This window comes from Mytilus edulis, chromosome 7, assembly GCF_963676685.1.
Source record: "Mytilus edulis chromosome 7, xbMytEdul2.2, whole genome shotgun sequence".
Classification (NCBI taxonomy): domain Eukaryota; kingdom Metazoa; phylum Mollusca; class Bivalvia; order Mytilida; family Mytilidae; genus Mytilus; species Mytilus edulis.
This window is the reverse complement of record NC_092350.1, coordinates 64,847,132-64,861,167: the sequence shown is the minus strand read 5'-3', so window position 1 is coordinate 64,861,167 and position 14,036 is coordinate 64,847,132. Positions and strand designations below refer to the sequence as shown.

Sequence of the window (14,036 nt, the reverse complement as noted above, 5' to 3'; positions counted from 1 at the left end):
TATGAAAAAACCTAAAACTGAAACTATGGGTTTCTTTTCATTTCCCAGGAATAAGATACTGGAAAGATATAAGCTCATATTTTCCATCTTTCACTGTCCCCTTATCCCATATAACAAATTTATTATTTCTTTCTAGGTGGCTCTTTTCTAATACTGTTTGCTGATATGTTTCGAAAAATCCTTCAATTTTAACTTACAAATGTATGAATACATATTACAAACAAAATTAACTTTCTGTGGCCCTCTTTTAAACTTTAAATTAAAAAAAAAACTTTGTTAGATTTCAAAAATTTAAATTTCAATATAATTTAAAAAGTTTATTTCAAATTTAAAAAATAATTACACCATTGTTTTCCTTATTTAATTTTGAAGTCTTCAGCCAAATTTCATCCATGAAACTTAAAAAATAAACTTACAATTGCAGATTGAAGTGTTCAAAAAAATGCTCTATGACAGGAACGGGAACCCAATTATTTTCCCAATTGAAACGCATTGAAATTCATAGGTAAATACATTGGGTCCTGTTCAATTAATAATTTTGATAGCCACCTTGGGACTTCTTGTTCATGTTAGGCATTTATTTTGAAGTGTCCAAGTACAATCTCAGTGCCTCATGACCGGATTCCGTTGCAAAAACCCTCTATCAAGGAAATCATGATAGGAAAAACAAGCCCGGGAATATCGTATCAATTGGGAGATATACACTCCGTATGCAGGCACTGCTAGGATGTTGATACATAAAAATGGAAAGTGTATAAATGGAATACTGAAATCGTCTCTTTTGTCGTAAAGTTTTTTTCTCAACCGACCCTCATGGTCAATTTCGAAATGTAGGTCAAGATATGAGGCAGAGTTAACTATATCTATTGTTATCCTTCTCTCTAGTTCGATGGGAAAGATGCGTTCATCATGGTCACCAAATTTTGAATTATTTAGTGAGAGAACATCTATATAGCGGAAAGTAAAACGCTTTAAAAGGCAAATGTGAGTGATTTTAGTTATCAATAAAAAGAGGAATGCTTTATTAAAAGGACAAAATAGGTTAATTCTGATAATAACATGAATAACCCCACCCCTTAATTGAAATAGTTACTCCCTAAGGTTATGACTCGCTGCATGTTGCAAAAACTGTCTTTTGATCAAATAATATGATTACTATGATTATTTAATACTTTTTCGCTATGCATTTTGGTTTAATATCTAAATTTTCAGCTTGTTGGTATCCTGTGGTTAAAAATATTTTGTTTCAAAATAATTTGAATTTTCTTTATGCATTAAATAATGCACAATGTCTTCAAACTATCTTCGGTTTTGATATTAGACAGTATCGGCTACATTATGTTTATATTTATTTATCCAAAATAATGATGAGTTTGTATTTTTAACCATTGCTCAGTATCCCGATGATTAAATGAAGGATCAATTTCTAGCCATGTAAAATGATTATAATAGAGATTTTGTTTTTTATAACATATGAATATTGAGGATTGAAAGTATACACGAGTCTTTTAACAATGCATTCTTTGGACTGTATATAATCACTCAAAGAGGCCTCGTATTATTCCTGATCACATGTTGTTACAAATTTATAATCTGCAACAAAAGAACAGTATTTTGTGTCTATTTTTACAAGGTATTGCGTATTACGTTAATATATTATTTGGAAGTCTGACAAGTATTCAAAAGATATTTTAAACGATCAAAATAAATATCATGACCCTGTCTTTCAAATACTTTGCCAAACATTCTCTTGTTACAGAAAACCTTGATCGATATAGTGTTAGTATAATATTTGGAAGTGTGACAAGTTTTCAAAAGATATTTTAAACGATCAAAATAAATATCATGAACTTGTCTTTTAAATGTTTTGACAAAAATCTTTTCGTTAAAAATAAATTTTGATCGAAATACAAGTGGTTAGTAAGTTATGGTATTTAGAAAATACAACATCCGGAAAAGTAAGTTTGTTTGGGTTTTTTTTTTTTTTTTTTGTTCAATAACATTATATAAATTATTACTTTTATCATTATAATACACAAAAATGTATTTGTCTTTCCATTATAAATCTGCTAACACTTATTTATTTGGTTTAATATGATACGCTTTGCACAACAATCAAATGCATATAATACGTGTGATCTCTAAACATCTGGCTACTGTTTTTATCAACCCGTTCAACAACTCAAATATAAGATGCTTTGTTTCAGTAATAAAGATGTTCTTAAAATTAAATACCACTTCTTTAAATAGCATTTTAAAAATAATGACTAAGGGTTAACAAAACAAAACAACTGAAATGTAAGACAATCTTTATGAGTCACAAAATGGATTTCAGTTTAAATTTTCAAAATGTAAAACCAATTTCATAAACCTATTATTCAAATATTTAGATATTTCTTTTATATAACCTTGAACGATTAATTAGTGGTTAGTACACGATGAAAATTTAAAAACGCGACATCCATCTAGCGACGTTATTACGACCTCACTACCACCATCACGTTCTCACCACGACCCAACTACGCTTCCACTACGACTATACCACGCTGTTGACGACCATAATACGATTCTAGCACGCCCGTGTCGTCCTCATCACGCTCTTCTTACGACCTGACTACGTTCATACTACGACCACCATTCTCATTGTCTTTTTCACAAAAAATAGATCAAACAGCTCCCTAGATTTTGTTTTGTCTGTATGTAATTATTCATTTGCTCTAACGGTTCAACCATGCCTCTCGTTTTTATATAGATAAGACCGATGGTTTTAAACTAGTAATTTTCTGGGCCCTTTATAGCTTGCTGTTCGATGTGAGCCAACTCTCCGTGTTGAAGGCCGTAACTGGCCTATGATGGTTTACTTTTAAAAATTATTACTTGGATGGAGAGTTGTCTCATTGGCGATCATATCACATCTTCCTATATCTATTGACACATCTGTGTCATTTCTGCTATCGTTCACTAAATTATCGTCATTTGAGCTTTATGGACCAGCAATAGATTGTAATGTAGGTTGAATTGATCAGGATTCTTTACTTTGCTCCCTCTGCCTCTACATCAACCCCTCGCTCCACGTCTACGTGTTCTAGTAGATTTTGATGGCATGACTATATTGTTTCCGAGAAATCTACGTATTAATCTGAAATTGAAGGCATGGAACTGTATTAATATGGAACACGATATTGACGTTACTGCTGGGAACGTAGTTAGATCGCGGTATGAACGTAGTATAATCGTGGTAAGAACGTTCTATAATCGCAGAAGAAGCGGGCTGCAATCGGATAATTCGTGGTATGGTCGTAGTAAGAACGTGAAAAGCGTAGAACTGTCTTGATAAGCGTCGTAAGGTCGTAGAATAAGTGCGTTGAGAACGTGGTATAATCGTAACGAGATCGTTGTGGAAACGTAATGAGGACGTCGTAACATCGTGAAATCAAGGAACATTTTCATTTTCATGCCGCTCACACCGCGACCTCACCACGATCTGAATTTATTTTAGATCGCAGTGAGCGTGGTGCGATCGTGGTCTAGTGGGATTGGGGGTTAATAGTATAATTAGTATTACCACGCTACAATATTAATCTTGTCTTCTATTTGTACTCTGTATACTACATATTCAAACGCAGATATAACTTGAGCAAATTCTCCTTAACTACACCAAGAGGTCATTTACTATATCAATAATATAGTCGATTTTTTAAAAAGATTCACTATCTCTGCTAAATCTATTAATGTCTTGATATCGTGTTGAATCGAGCCATGGATTACACATGTTACATGTTTATTTTCAGTATAATAAAAAAAAAACCTTCTGGTCAACAAAACAAACAAAATTATCAGGAAGATATTAAACACTTTTATAACTAATAGATATCAAGAGCATCAAGACTACGAAGACACAATGCAACCGTCTACAAACAATAACATGCCATTAGTTAACATCTCCCGTCAGATCTTATTTTTGATGGAATGGATGTGCATTTTCTCTATATATTTAGAATTGCTGAAATGGAATGCTTTCTTACTAGTCAACGCCTAATTAATTTATAAATAATGGTCAATTCTGGAGTATTCCCATGGTACATGTGTGAATTATATTGAAGTTAAAGGGGTACACATAGGAAAATCCTTATTTATTCAATTATGACTCAATCATTTTTGGCATGAACATGAAGTTTTAAATGAATTTAGCTCTTAGATGGGTGGCACTATATGCCTGATTATCAAACATGTTGTTCCTTGACCAGTTTTCTTCAAAACCGTGTCTCAGATTTCCGAAAAAAAAACAAGAGAACAAATGTTTTACACAATTAAATTAATTGATCTCTTATGAATTGAGGTTGCAAACTTCATTGAAGGTTTATTGGAATCCTGGTACCTTTGATAACTATTTACACCACTTGGTCGATGCCACTGCTGGTGGACGTTTCGTCCCCGAGGGTATCACCAGCCCAGTAGTCAACACTTCGGTGTTGACATGAATATCAATAATGTAGTCATTTTTACAAATTTCCTGTTAACAAAACTTTGAATTTTTCGAAAACTAAGGATGTTCTTATCCCAGGCATATATTACCTTAGCCGTATTTGGCACAACTTTTTGGAATTTTGGATCCTCAATGCTCTTCAACTTTTTACTTGTTTGGCTTAATAAATATTTTGATATGAGCGTCACTGATGAGTCTTATGTAGACGAAACGCGCGTCTGGCGTACTAAATTATAATCCTGGTACCTTTGATAACTATTTACACCACTGGGTCGATGCCACTGCTGGTGGACGTTTCGTCCCCGAGGGTATCACCAGCCCAGTAGTCAACACTCTGAGACATGATTTTGGATGTCAAACTGTTATGTACAGAAATCTTTAAAATATTTTGAGATGGTATGAATTACAAAGAAGCTTATTTCACAATATAGCAACTAACTGCATAATAATTAATTATATAGTAATTCTGACATAAAAAATATCACTATTTGCAAGATTAATTTTATTCCTTTTTTCGGTACCTTTATAAAATTTAAAACTGTATGAAATAAATTGCATCACTTTAAAGTTGTCTGATTGGGTGGAATACATCTTTATATTGTGATACCTTAAGCATTAAATCAGTTAAAAGTGTTCACTTAACTTCTTATCAATTCATTACATGATATATAACATCTATAATATTCCATAAAACAGCTAAAATGTATTTTTTTTGTTATAAAAAAGTATATCTCAAATATAAGTCACGGGTAAACATTTCTTAGTATAATTTAAAGAAAACTGATATTAATGCATTCGAGTGCTATTCCAAAATTTTGTAAATATAGAAAAAAAAAACAAAGGTTATTGGGTATCAAGACATGCCGCAAAATCAGTACATACACAGCATTAATACATAAAAAAATGCAAAATACACCGCTTTTTATAGCTCGTTTGTATCTGAAAGTCAAAGTGAGGACTTCAACACGTGTACAAGTTTAAGATGGCCACGAATACAGGTTTTATTGTTATTCTTTGCAAATTGATTCCGGTAGACAGGTGTGATGTTTCACCATCATATCGGACCTGGTAAAATACCATACTTGAAAGAAGTACATATTCAAATCAAAATAGGGCTACACATAGGTGTCAAATTAAAATAGGGCTACACATAAGTGTCAAATTAAATTTTTCTACAATATATTTAAGTAAGAACGGTATCAAATGAAAGGTGAAAAACTGGTGGTATTTGTAGAAGACACATTGACTGAATGTATTCCAGAACTATTAGCTTAATTATCAACAATACATAAAAATAAATGCTTCTCCTTTTCCATCTATTTAATAATTCTTTAGTTTTAACAAATCCATTTGTTTGACGTGTGTGAGCATTTCATTTTACCATTTGATAATGGACTTTCCGTTTTGAATTCTGTGAAGGAGATATTCTTTAATTGTCAATGATCTGGTGGTTGCTTCCGTTAACTTTTCGTGTGGATAACTTCACCCTTTGGAACTCTTGGTTTACAAGATTATTTCAGAGAACAAATTCCCTATCAAGTGAATAATAATTATACGCAAGTTCCGAATCAAAAGATTAATTAGAGATTTTAATTTTGACTCTGGTGGAGAATAGTCTCAATAGCAATTAAAATGTTTCGTGGTTTACCTTTGAATATGCCTTTCATTTTAAATCGTATCTCTTGGTGACATGCTTTTAAAGAAATAAGTGATATGAATTAAATAAACATTAACGTTACTTTAATTTTATTTGCATCTTTTGATATAATATAAAGAATTTTGTCGAGTGATGAAAGATCATTTTAAAAAATCAAAATGAATAGGATTAGTACACATAATAGTCATCATGTCGGTACATAGATGATCCTTTAAACATGCCTTTTGAAATATTTTTGAAAATTCGTGATATGAAACAAATAAGCTTTGCTCTGTTTTAATTTTCCAACGTTATCGCGTATAAGTTATATATATTTTTTGCAAGTGTGACAAGTTTTCAAAACATTTTTTTAATCAAAATGATTAGTTCGAACCTATTATTCGTCGATTTATATAAAACACCTATTATACTAAAAAAAAAACTTGAACGACATTATTCCTGATCATATGTTGTTATGAATTTATAATATGCAACAAAAGAACAGTGACTTGTTTCTATTTTTATAAGGTATTGCGTATCACTTTAATATAATATTTGGAATTCTGACAAGTACTCAAAAGATATTTTAAACTATCAAAATAAAAATCATGACCATGTCTTTTAAATACTTTGCCAAAAATCATTTTGTTATAAAATCTGCATCGATATACAAGTGGTTAGTAAGTGATGGTATTTAGAAAATATACAACATCCTCATAAGTAAGTTTGTTTTTGTTTTTTTTCAATATGATTTTAGAAATCATTACCATTATTACTTTTATCATTATAATAGACACCGTTGTCTTATCATGATAAATCTGTTAACACTGATATTATTTGGTCTAATAAGATACGTTCATAACAATCAAATGCATATAATAGTTTTTCAAAATACTTAACAACAAATATCAAATACGTGTGATCTCTAAACATCTGGCTACTGTTTTTATCAACCCGTTCAGCAGTTCAAATATCAGATGCTTTGTTTCAGTAATAACGATATTCTTAATCATTAGTTTGTATACAAAAAATCAAATACCACTTCTTTAAATAGCTTTTTAAAATAATGACTAAGGGTTAACAAAACAAAACAACCTAAATGTAAGACACACTTTATGAGTCATAAAATGGATTTCAGTTGAAATTTTCAAAATGTAAAACCAATTTCATAAACCTGTAATTCAAATATTCAGAAAATTTTTTGACATAACCTTGAACGATTACTTAGTGGTTAGTACATGATGAAATTTTAAAAACGCGACATCCATCTATAGAAGTCTTTTCAATATAATATATATTTTAATCATCATTATTTTTGCTTAATAGTATAATTATTATTACCACGCTACAATAATAAAGTTGTCTTCTATTTCTACTCTGTATTCAAACGCAGATATAACTAGACCAAATTCTCCTCAACTACACCAAGAGGTCATTTACTATATCAATAATATAGATCATTTTTTTAAAAAGATTCATTAACTCTGCATAATTTATTTATGTCTTGATATCGTGTTGAATCGAGCATCATAACGGTGTCATGGGGGCCATCGATTACATGTTTATTTTCAGTATAATCAATCACCTTCTGGTCAATAAAAGAAACAAAAATATCAGGAAGATATTAAACACTATTACAACTAATAGATATCAAGAGCATCAAGGTTAAGAAGACAAAATGCAACCGTCTACAAACAATATTATGCAATTAGTTAACATCTCCCGCCAGATCTGATTTTTGATGCAATGGGTGTGCATTTTCTTTATATATTTAGACATGTTAGAATTGCTGAAATGAAATGCTTTCTTACTAGTTAACGACTAATTAATTTATAGTTTATGGTCAATCCTGGAGTATTCCCATGGTACATGTATGAATTATATTGAAGTTAAAGGCGTCACATAGAAAAATCCTTATTTATTGACAAAAAAACATGAAGTTTTAAATGGATTAGGCTCCTAGATGGGTGCCACTGTATGCCTGATTATCAAACATGTTGTTTTTTACCAGTTTTCTTCAAACCCGTGTCTCAGATTTCCGAAAAAACAAGAGAAAAAATGTTTTACACAATTAAATTAAGTGATCCCTTATGAAATGAGGTTGCAAACTTCACTGAAGGTTTATGTGAGAATGAATTACAATAGGAAAAATCTGAGACACAGTTTTGCAGGTCAAACCGTGTGGTACAAGAATCTTTAAAATATTTTGGGATGGTATGAATTACAAAGAAGCTAATTTCATTCAAGTGTGGACATCACAATATAGCAACTAATAGCATAATAATTAATTATATAATATTTATGACATACAAAAATATCACTATTTGAAAGATTAATTTTCTTCCTTTTTTCGGTACCTCATTTATAAAATTTAAAGCTGGATGAAATAAATTGCATCAGTTTAAAGTTGTCTAATTGGGGTTGAATACATCTTTGTACAAAGCATTAATACATTAAAAATGTAAAATACACCGCTTTTATTGATCGTTTGTAGCTGAAAGTCAAAGTGATGACTTCAACACGGACCAAAAAAAAATCTCACCTCATGTACAAATTTAAGATGGCCACAAGTACAGGTTTGATTTTAATTCTTTGCAAATTAATTTCAGTAAACTGATGTGATGTTTCACCATCATATTGGACCTGGTAAAATACCATACTTGAAAGAAGTACATATTCAAAACAAAATAGTGTCAAATTAAAACTTTCTACAATATATTTAAGTTGGAACGGTATCAAATGAAAGGGGAAGAACTAGTGGTATTTGTAGAAGACGCATTGACTGAATGTATTCCAGAACTATTAGCTTAATTATCAACAATACATATGTAGGACTATAAAGTGCGATGGGGACGCTAAAGTACGATGGTCACGCTAAAGTGCGATGGTCTACGCTAAAGTACGTGGTTCTATACGCTAAAGTGCGATATAAACGTTATAGACGTAAAAACGTAGTTCGATAATGACGTTAACAGTTGTTTATACAGACTAAAAATTAACATACCGGAAATATATTAGGAATATTTTATTAACAATTTTTTACACCATATGTCCATGACTTACGAGTAATTGATTGAATTTAACCGTTTTTTGTCGGCTGAATCACAATGTTTATATTTTGCGAGTGCTGGAAAAAGGACGTGTGTCCTACAGTCGACCATTTTACTATATAAATACAAAACAGTATACGCATACTTATCCTGCTTCTATTTGAAGCGAATGAATACATTCGAATCATTGTTTATGTGGCAGTTTACTTTGTGGTCCCCATTAAAATGCTGTCGATTTTAATGAAAAGTAACGTCGGTAAAATAGAGATACATGTTTTCATGCATTAACTATAAATTGTCTGCTAAAACAAGTTTGTACTGTATATTGTAGGAAAAAACGGAAAAGGAGAAAGCTCGGCGAACATTGAATTTCTCTCGCATTTAGATTTAAGCTTATACAAATAAATGTTGCATTTTCCGACAATGAACGAATTAGGGATTTTTAATTTTCAATGACAAATGTAAGGGAGGTTGCAATATTAGTGTGAACGGCAATCTACACCAATTATCCAAATATTCAATACGCTCCGAATTGTTTAGAATTTATTTTACATGAAATATAATATTAGCAAAACATAAATAACCTTTATAGCAATTATTACTTGGTCAGACTTGTTAATTTAGAAACAATTACTTACGCCTACCGGTAAATTGTAAAGCCTATCACATATGTTATATCTTAGCATAATAGCTTTTGCAAAAAGACTTTTTAAACCTCTATGTTTTAATACTTCGAATCTTACCCTTTGGACCATCACACTTTAGCGTCATACACCATCGTACTTTAGCGAACAACCAACCAACGCACTTTAGCGTGAGACACTATCGTACTTTAGCGTAGACCATCGCACTTTAGCGTGACCATCGCACTTTAGAGTCCTACACATATAAATAAATGCTTCTCCTTTTCCATCTATTTAATAATTCTTTAGTTTTAACAAATCCATTTGTTTGACGTGTATGAGCATTTCATTTTACCATTTGATAAGGGACTTTCCGTTTTGAATTTTCCTTGATGATTGGTTCTTTTGTTATTTTACGTTTTTGCGTATCATTTTAATATAATATTTGGAAGTCTGTCAAGTATTTGTTTTTCGTTTACAAAACCCATATTGAATATCATCAACCTATTTATATTATTAATCAGGTATTTAAATAGAAAATCAATGTTTTTAAACCTTAACCAATATATATTAGTGATTAGTACATTTGGTACACGATATCGAAAAGGCAATACAAGCATGAATAACATTGATACGATCGTTTGTTTAAAGACTGATCACGTATGTTAAATCTATTAATATATAGTTGTCGGTAAAAGGGAAATTTTTTTACATTATATGTGATACCAAGTTAACTTCTGGTCTACAAAAAAGTCGAACAATGCCGAAAGGATAAAATCTTAAAGCGTATAATTCTAGAATTGATCATATTGAAACATTTTGAAGGCTTTGACTAATTATAACATGCTAAAACTCATAAGTGTAACCCTATTAGTAGGAAATATTTATAGAACATTGTTCGGCAAGAGTTGCTCCAACTATATATGTAGGACTCATGAAACATGTCAAATAAACGTGCAGTTCAATGATTTTTAACGTATGTACACAAAACCATTTGGACATGTATATATTGTACTGATTGATATTTTGGTCTGCGAACCGTTATTGATGTGTAGAAGATAGCTATACACCAGCTATCAGTAACTGCTTATTCTGTTTCATTGGACTTTGTGTCTTTCGTGTTTTTGTAAGTAGTTTTTAGTGTTTTGTGGCGACCTAATAAATATTTACACCACCACTCTGACTGGTCAGGGGAGAGTTCGCGATTTCAAAAGGTTTAACACTGTCACATTCAAGAGACTGTGATTGTCGTTGTTTCATATCTGTCATATTTGTTTTTCGTGAACTATTTTGTCATAGATTTGGAAAATAGTTTTATCAATTGTTTTGTTCCCTATTATTCAGGTCGGAGTCTTCAAGAGCCGATTTAATGGTGTAAACGTTTTATCACTGTCAAAGACCGTACGGTTGTCTATAATTGCTTACATCCAATTCGTTGAAATTAAGTTGGATAGATGTGTCATTGGCAATCATACTGTATAGCGGGTTATTTTCCCGGGGTGTAATTTTCGCTTATTTTCGCGGATAGAACAAAATCTCCAAAATAAATTCCGCCAAATTTAAAAGTATACATGCAAAGGTATTGATTAAAAGTTCGAATCCGCCAAAATATAACCGCCAAAATATTTCGTATACCTTTTTAAATGAAAATCGCGAAATTTTACACCCGCAAAAATATCACGCTATACGGTACCACATCTACTAATTCCTATATTGTATCTTATACGTGTACTCGATTAGCTTTAAAGCATAATGCGTAAAATTATAACATTGAAAATGGTGAAATATTTGTAAGTCTTTTAAAGTTATTTGAAAGGTTTGTGTCTAAATAAAAAACATTACATGTTGTTTTTTAATTGTGAAATGAAACAAAAAATATTAACTTCTATTAGTTCGAATACGTTATTGTGTATTATTTTGATATAATATTTGGAAGTATGTCAACTTTTTGGAAGGTCAATAAGAAATAACTATTTTAAAATAAAAAAGCATAAAGCATAGAGCATAAAACTATTCTTTTGATATTTTTATAGATATGCGTGTGTAATATAAATCATGAACGACATAAAAGTTGTCAGTATGCGATCAAATTTACGAAAGGTGACACACATCGTAAGTTTTTTTCAATATATTGATTCGTTTTCATATTACGACTATCATTATTTTAGTGTTGATATTTAAATAATCTACTTTTATCAATTTGTTAATATTACTTCGTCTATTTTGGCGGATTCTAGGTATTTCACATCCAATTTTTTATGGTAATATTCTTTATAAAGCACAAAGGTGTCAGTATTCACCTCAGAAACTTACAAAACCTTTGAATAGACTTATTAAGAAGGGATATAATTACGATACTGTTGTCAAGTCATTAAAGATTGCATATTTTGGCGTTAATATTGAGTCATTGATAAGGTCTTTGCATCGGAACTAAACACATTTATTCTAAAAACAGTTGTTGGCATGACACGGGTTATGTTCTTCTCATATATGTTATGATGGTATGATACTAAACCCCTAACGGGAAGGATTGTGCCTGATGTTCATATGATGAAATCATAATCTTTCAGTCAGTTTAGTTGAAGTCTGGAGCTGGCATGTCAGTTAACTGCTAGTAGTCTGTTGTTATTTATATATTATTGTCATTTTGTTTATTTTCTTTGGTTACATCTTCTGACATCAGACTCGGATTTCTCTTGAACTGAATTTTAATGTGCGTATTGTTATGCGTTTACTTTACTACATTGGTTAGAGGTATAGGGGGAGGGTTGAGATCTCACAAACATGTTTAACCCCGCCGCATTTTTGCGCCTGTCCCAAGTCAGGAGCCTCTGGCCTTTGTTAGTCTTGTATTATTTTAATTTTAGTTTCTTGTGTACAATTTGGAAATTAGTATGGCGTTCATTAGTATATATTTATATAGACTAGTATATATTTGTTTAGGGGCCAGCTGAAGGACGCCTCCGGGTGCGAGAATTTCTCGCTACATTGAAGACCTGTTGGTGACCCTCTGCTGTTGTTTTTTATTTGGGCGGGTTGTTGTCTCTTTGACACATTCCCCATTTCCATTCTCAATTTTATTTGAAATTCATATTTGCAAATTATTCAAACGCTGATATATTTTGACACAAAATTCTGTTTTGATATCTCGGAAGAATTAACAGCATTATTTTTTTTCACAACTAAGTACTTCCTTTCCTACGACTGATGAATGTGAAGTCTATTGATATTTTCGATCGCTTTTTAAAGAACTTCGGACAAAGGGGCATGGTGCACAGACTTTTTTAAATATAAGGTATCAAGTACCTAAAATGGACGCGGAAGATACCTAATAGATATTCAACAGTTTTTAGTCGAAGGGATTTCAAAAGTGTCTTGAAAAAAAAATTACAAACAACGTCTACCATATTTTACACAGAAAACTTAAGACTTAGCACTACAAATCCCCCTGAAATTATGAATGATAATGTTTTGTAAATGCTTTCTTTTTGGGTTCATAAGCTAGTTTCTGTTTAAATATGTTGAAACGAAAGTCAAACTTACTTCATCCAGAATATTTTTGTTCTCCAAATAGTTCACTTGAAAAGACCAGCAGTTCCTTTGGAGGGTTTGATATGCTCAGTCTATAGTTTCTATGAAGTGCTATCTAAACGATTGTTTGATTGTTAATTTTTATGCAGACCATTATGAAATCTTATCCTTTTTAGAACAAAATCGAATACCTGCATCTCGGCTGTCCTAATTAAATGTCTTGAAATCAAATTGAATTAGTGATTTCCACAGCAAATGACCTGACTTTATATTATAATTTTGATTTATATAGTTCTTAATATATTTAATTTAGGTCAATAGCTATTAAAGAAATAGTGAAAAAAAAGTAATTGAATGCTATTTTCTCTAATTTTAATCATTTCTCACTTAACAATGAGTTGAACTAAATAGTCAACACTGCATTTATCACACGATTTGCTGCAAATGATTGTTATCTGGTGAATATGGTCTGTAACGAAAATCGGTATATTGTTAAAGTCAAAAGAATAGTTCCGTGATTAGAAATAAATGTGTACAGAATTTCATGAGAAACTACTGTTATTTATTAAAATGTATCGTTAAAAATGCTAATATGCACGGGAGCTCAGAATGGATAATAATGACAAAACAATCAACTGGCTGCACTAGTATGATCTTGTTCCGATCATCTTATGAATAAAAACATCGTTCACCGTGTCAAATTAGAGTGA

General features: G+C 31.2%; 1 protein-coding gene across 7 annotated transcripts in view; it reads left to right on the top strand.

The window, feature by feature from the left end:
- LOC139481991 (uncharacterized) overlaps nucleotides 1-14,036 on the top strand; it is a 41,822-nt gene that overhangs the window by 14,692 nt on the left and 13,094 nt on the right. Inside the window, exons 1-2 of one of the 7 annotated variants that reach the window (XM_071265614.1) lie at nucleotides 6,783-6,842; nucleotides 11,829-11,907. The exons of 3 other annotated variants lie outside the window; for them this stretch is intronic. The gene's annotated coding sequence lies outside the window, so the exon portion shown is untranslated. Of the gene's footprint in view, nucleotides 1-1,855; nucleotides 1,959-6,778; nucleotides 6,843-11,828; nucleotides 11,908-14,036 lie in introns of those variants that run through there. 3 more of the 7 variants (XM_071265619.1, XM_071265618.1, XM_071265615.1) reach the window with 3 other exon arrangements.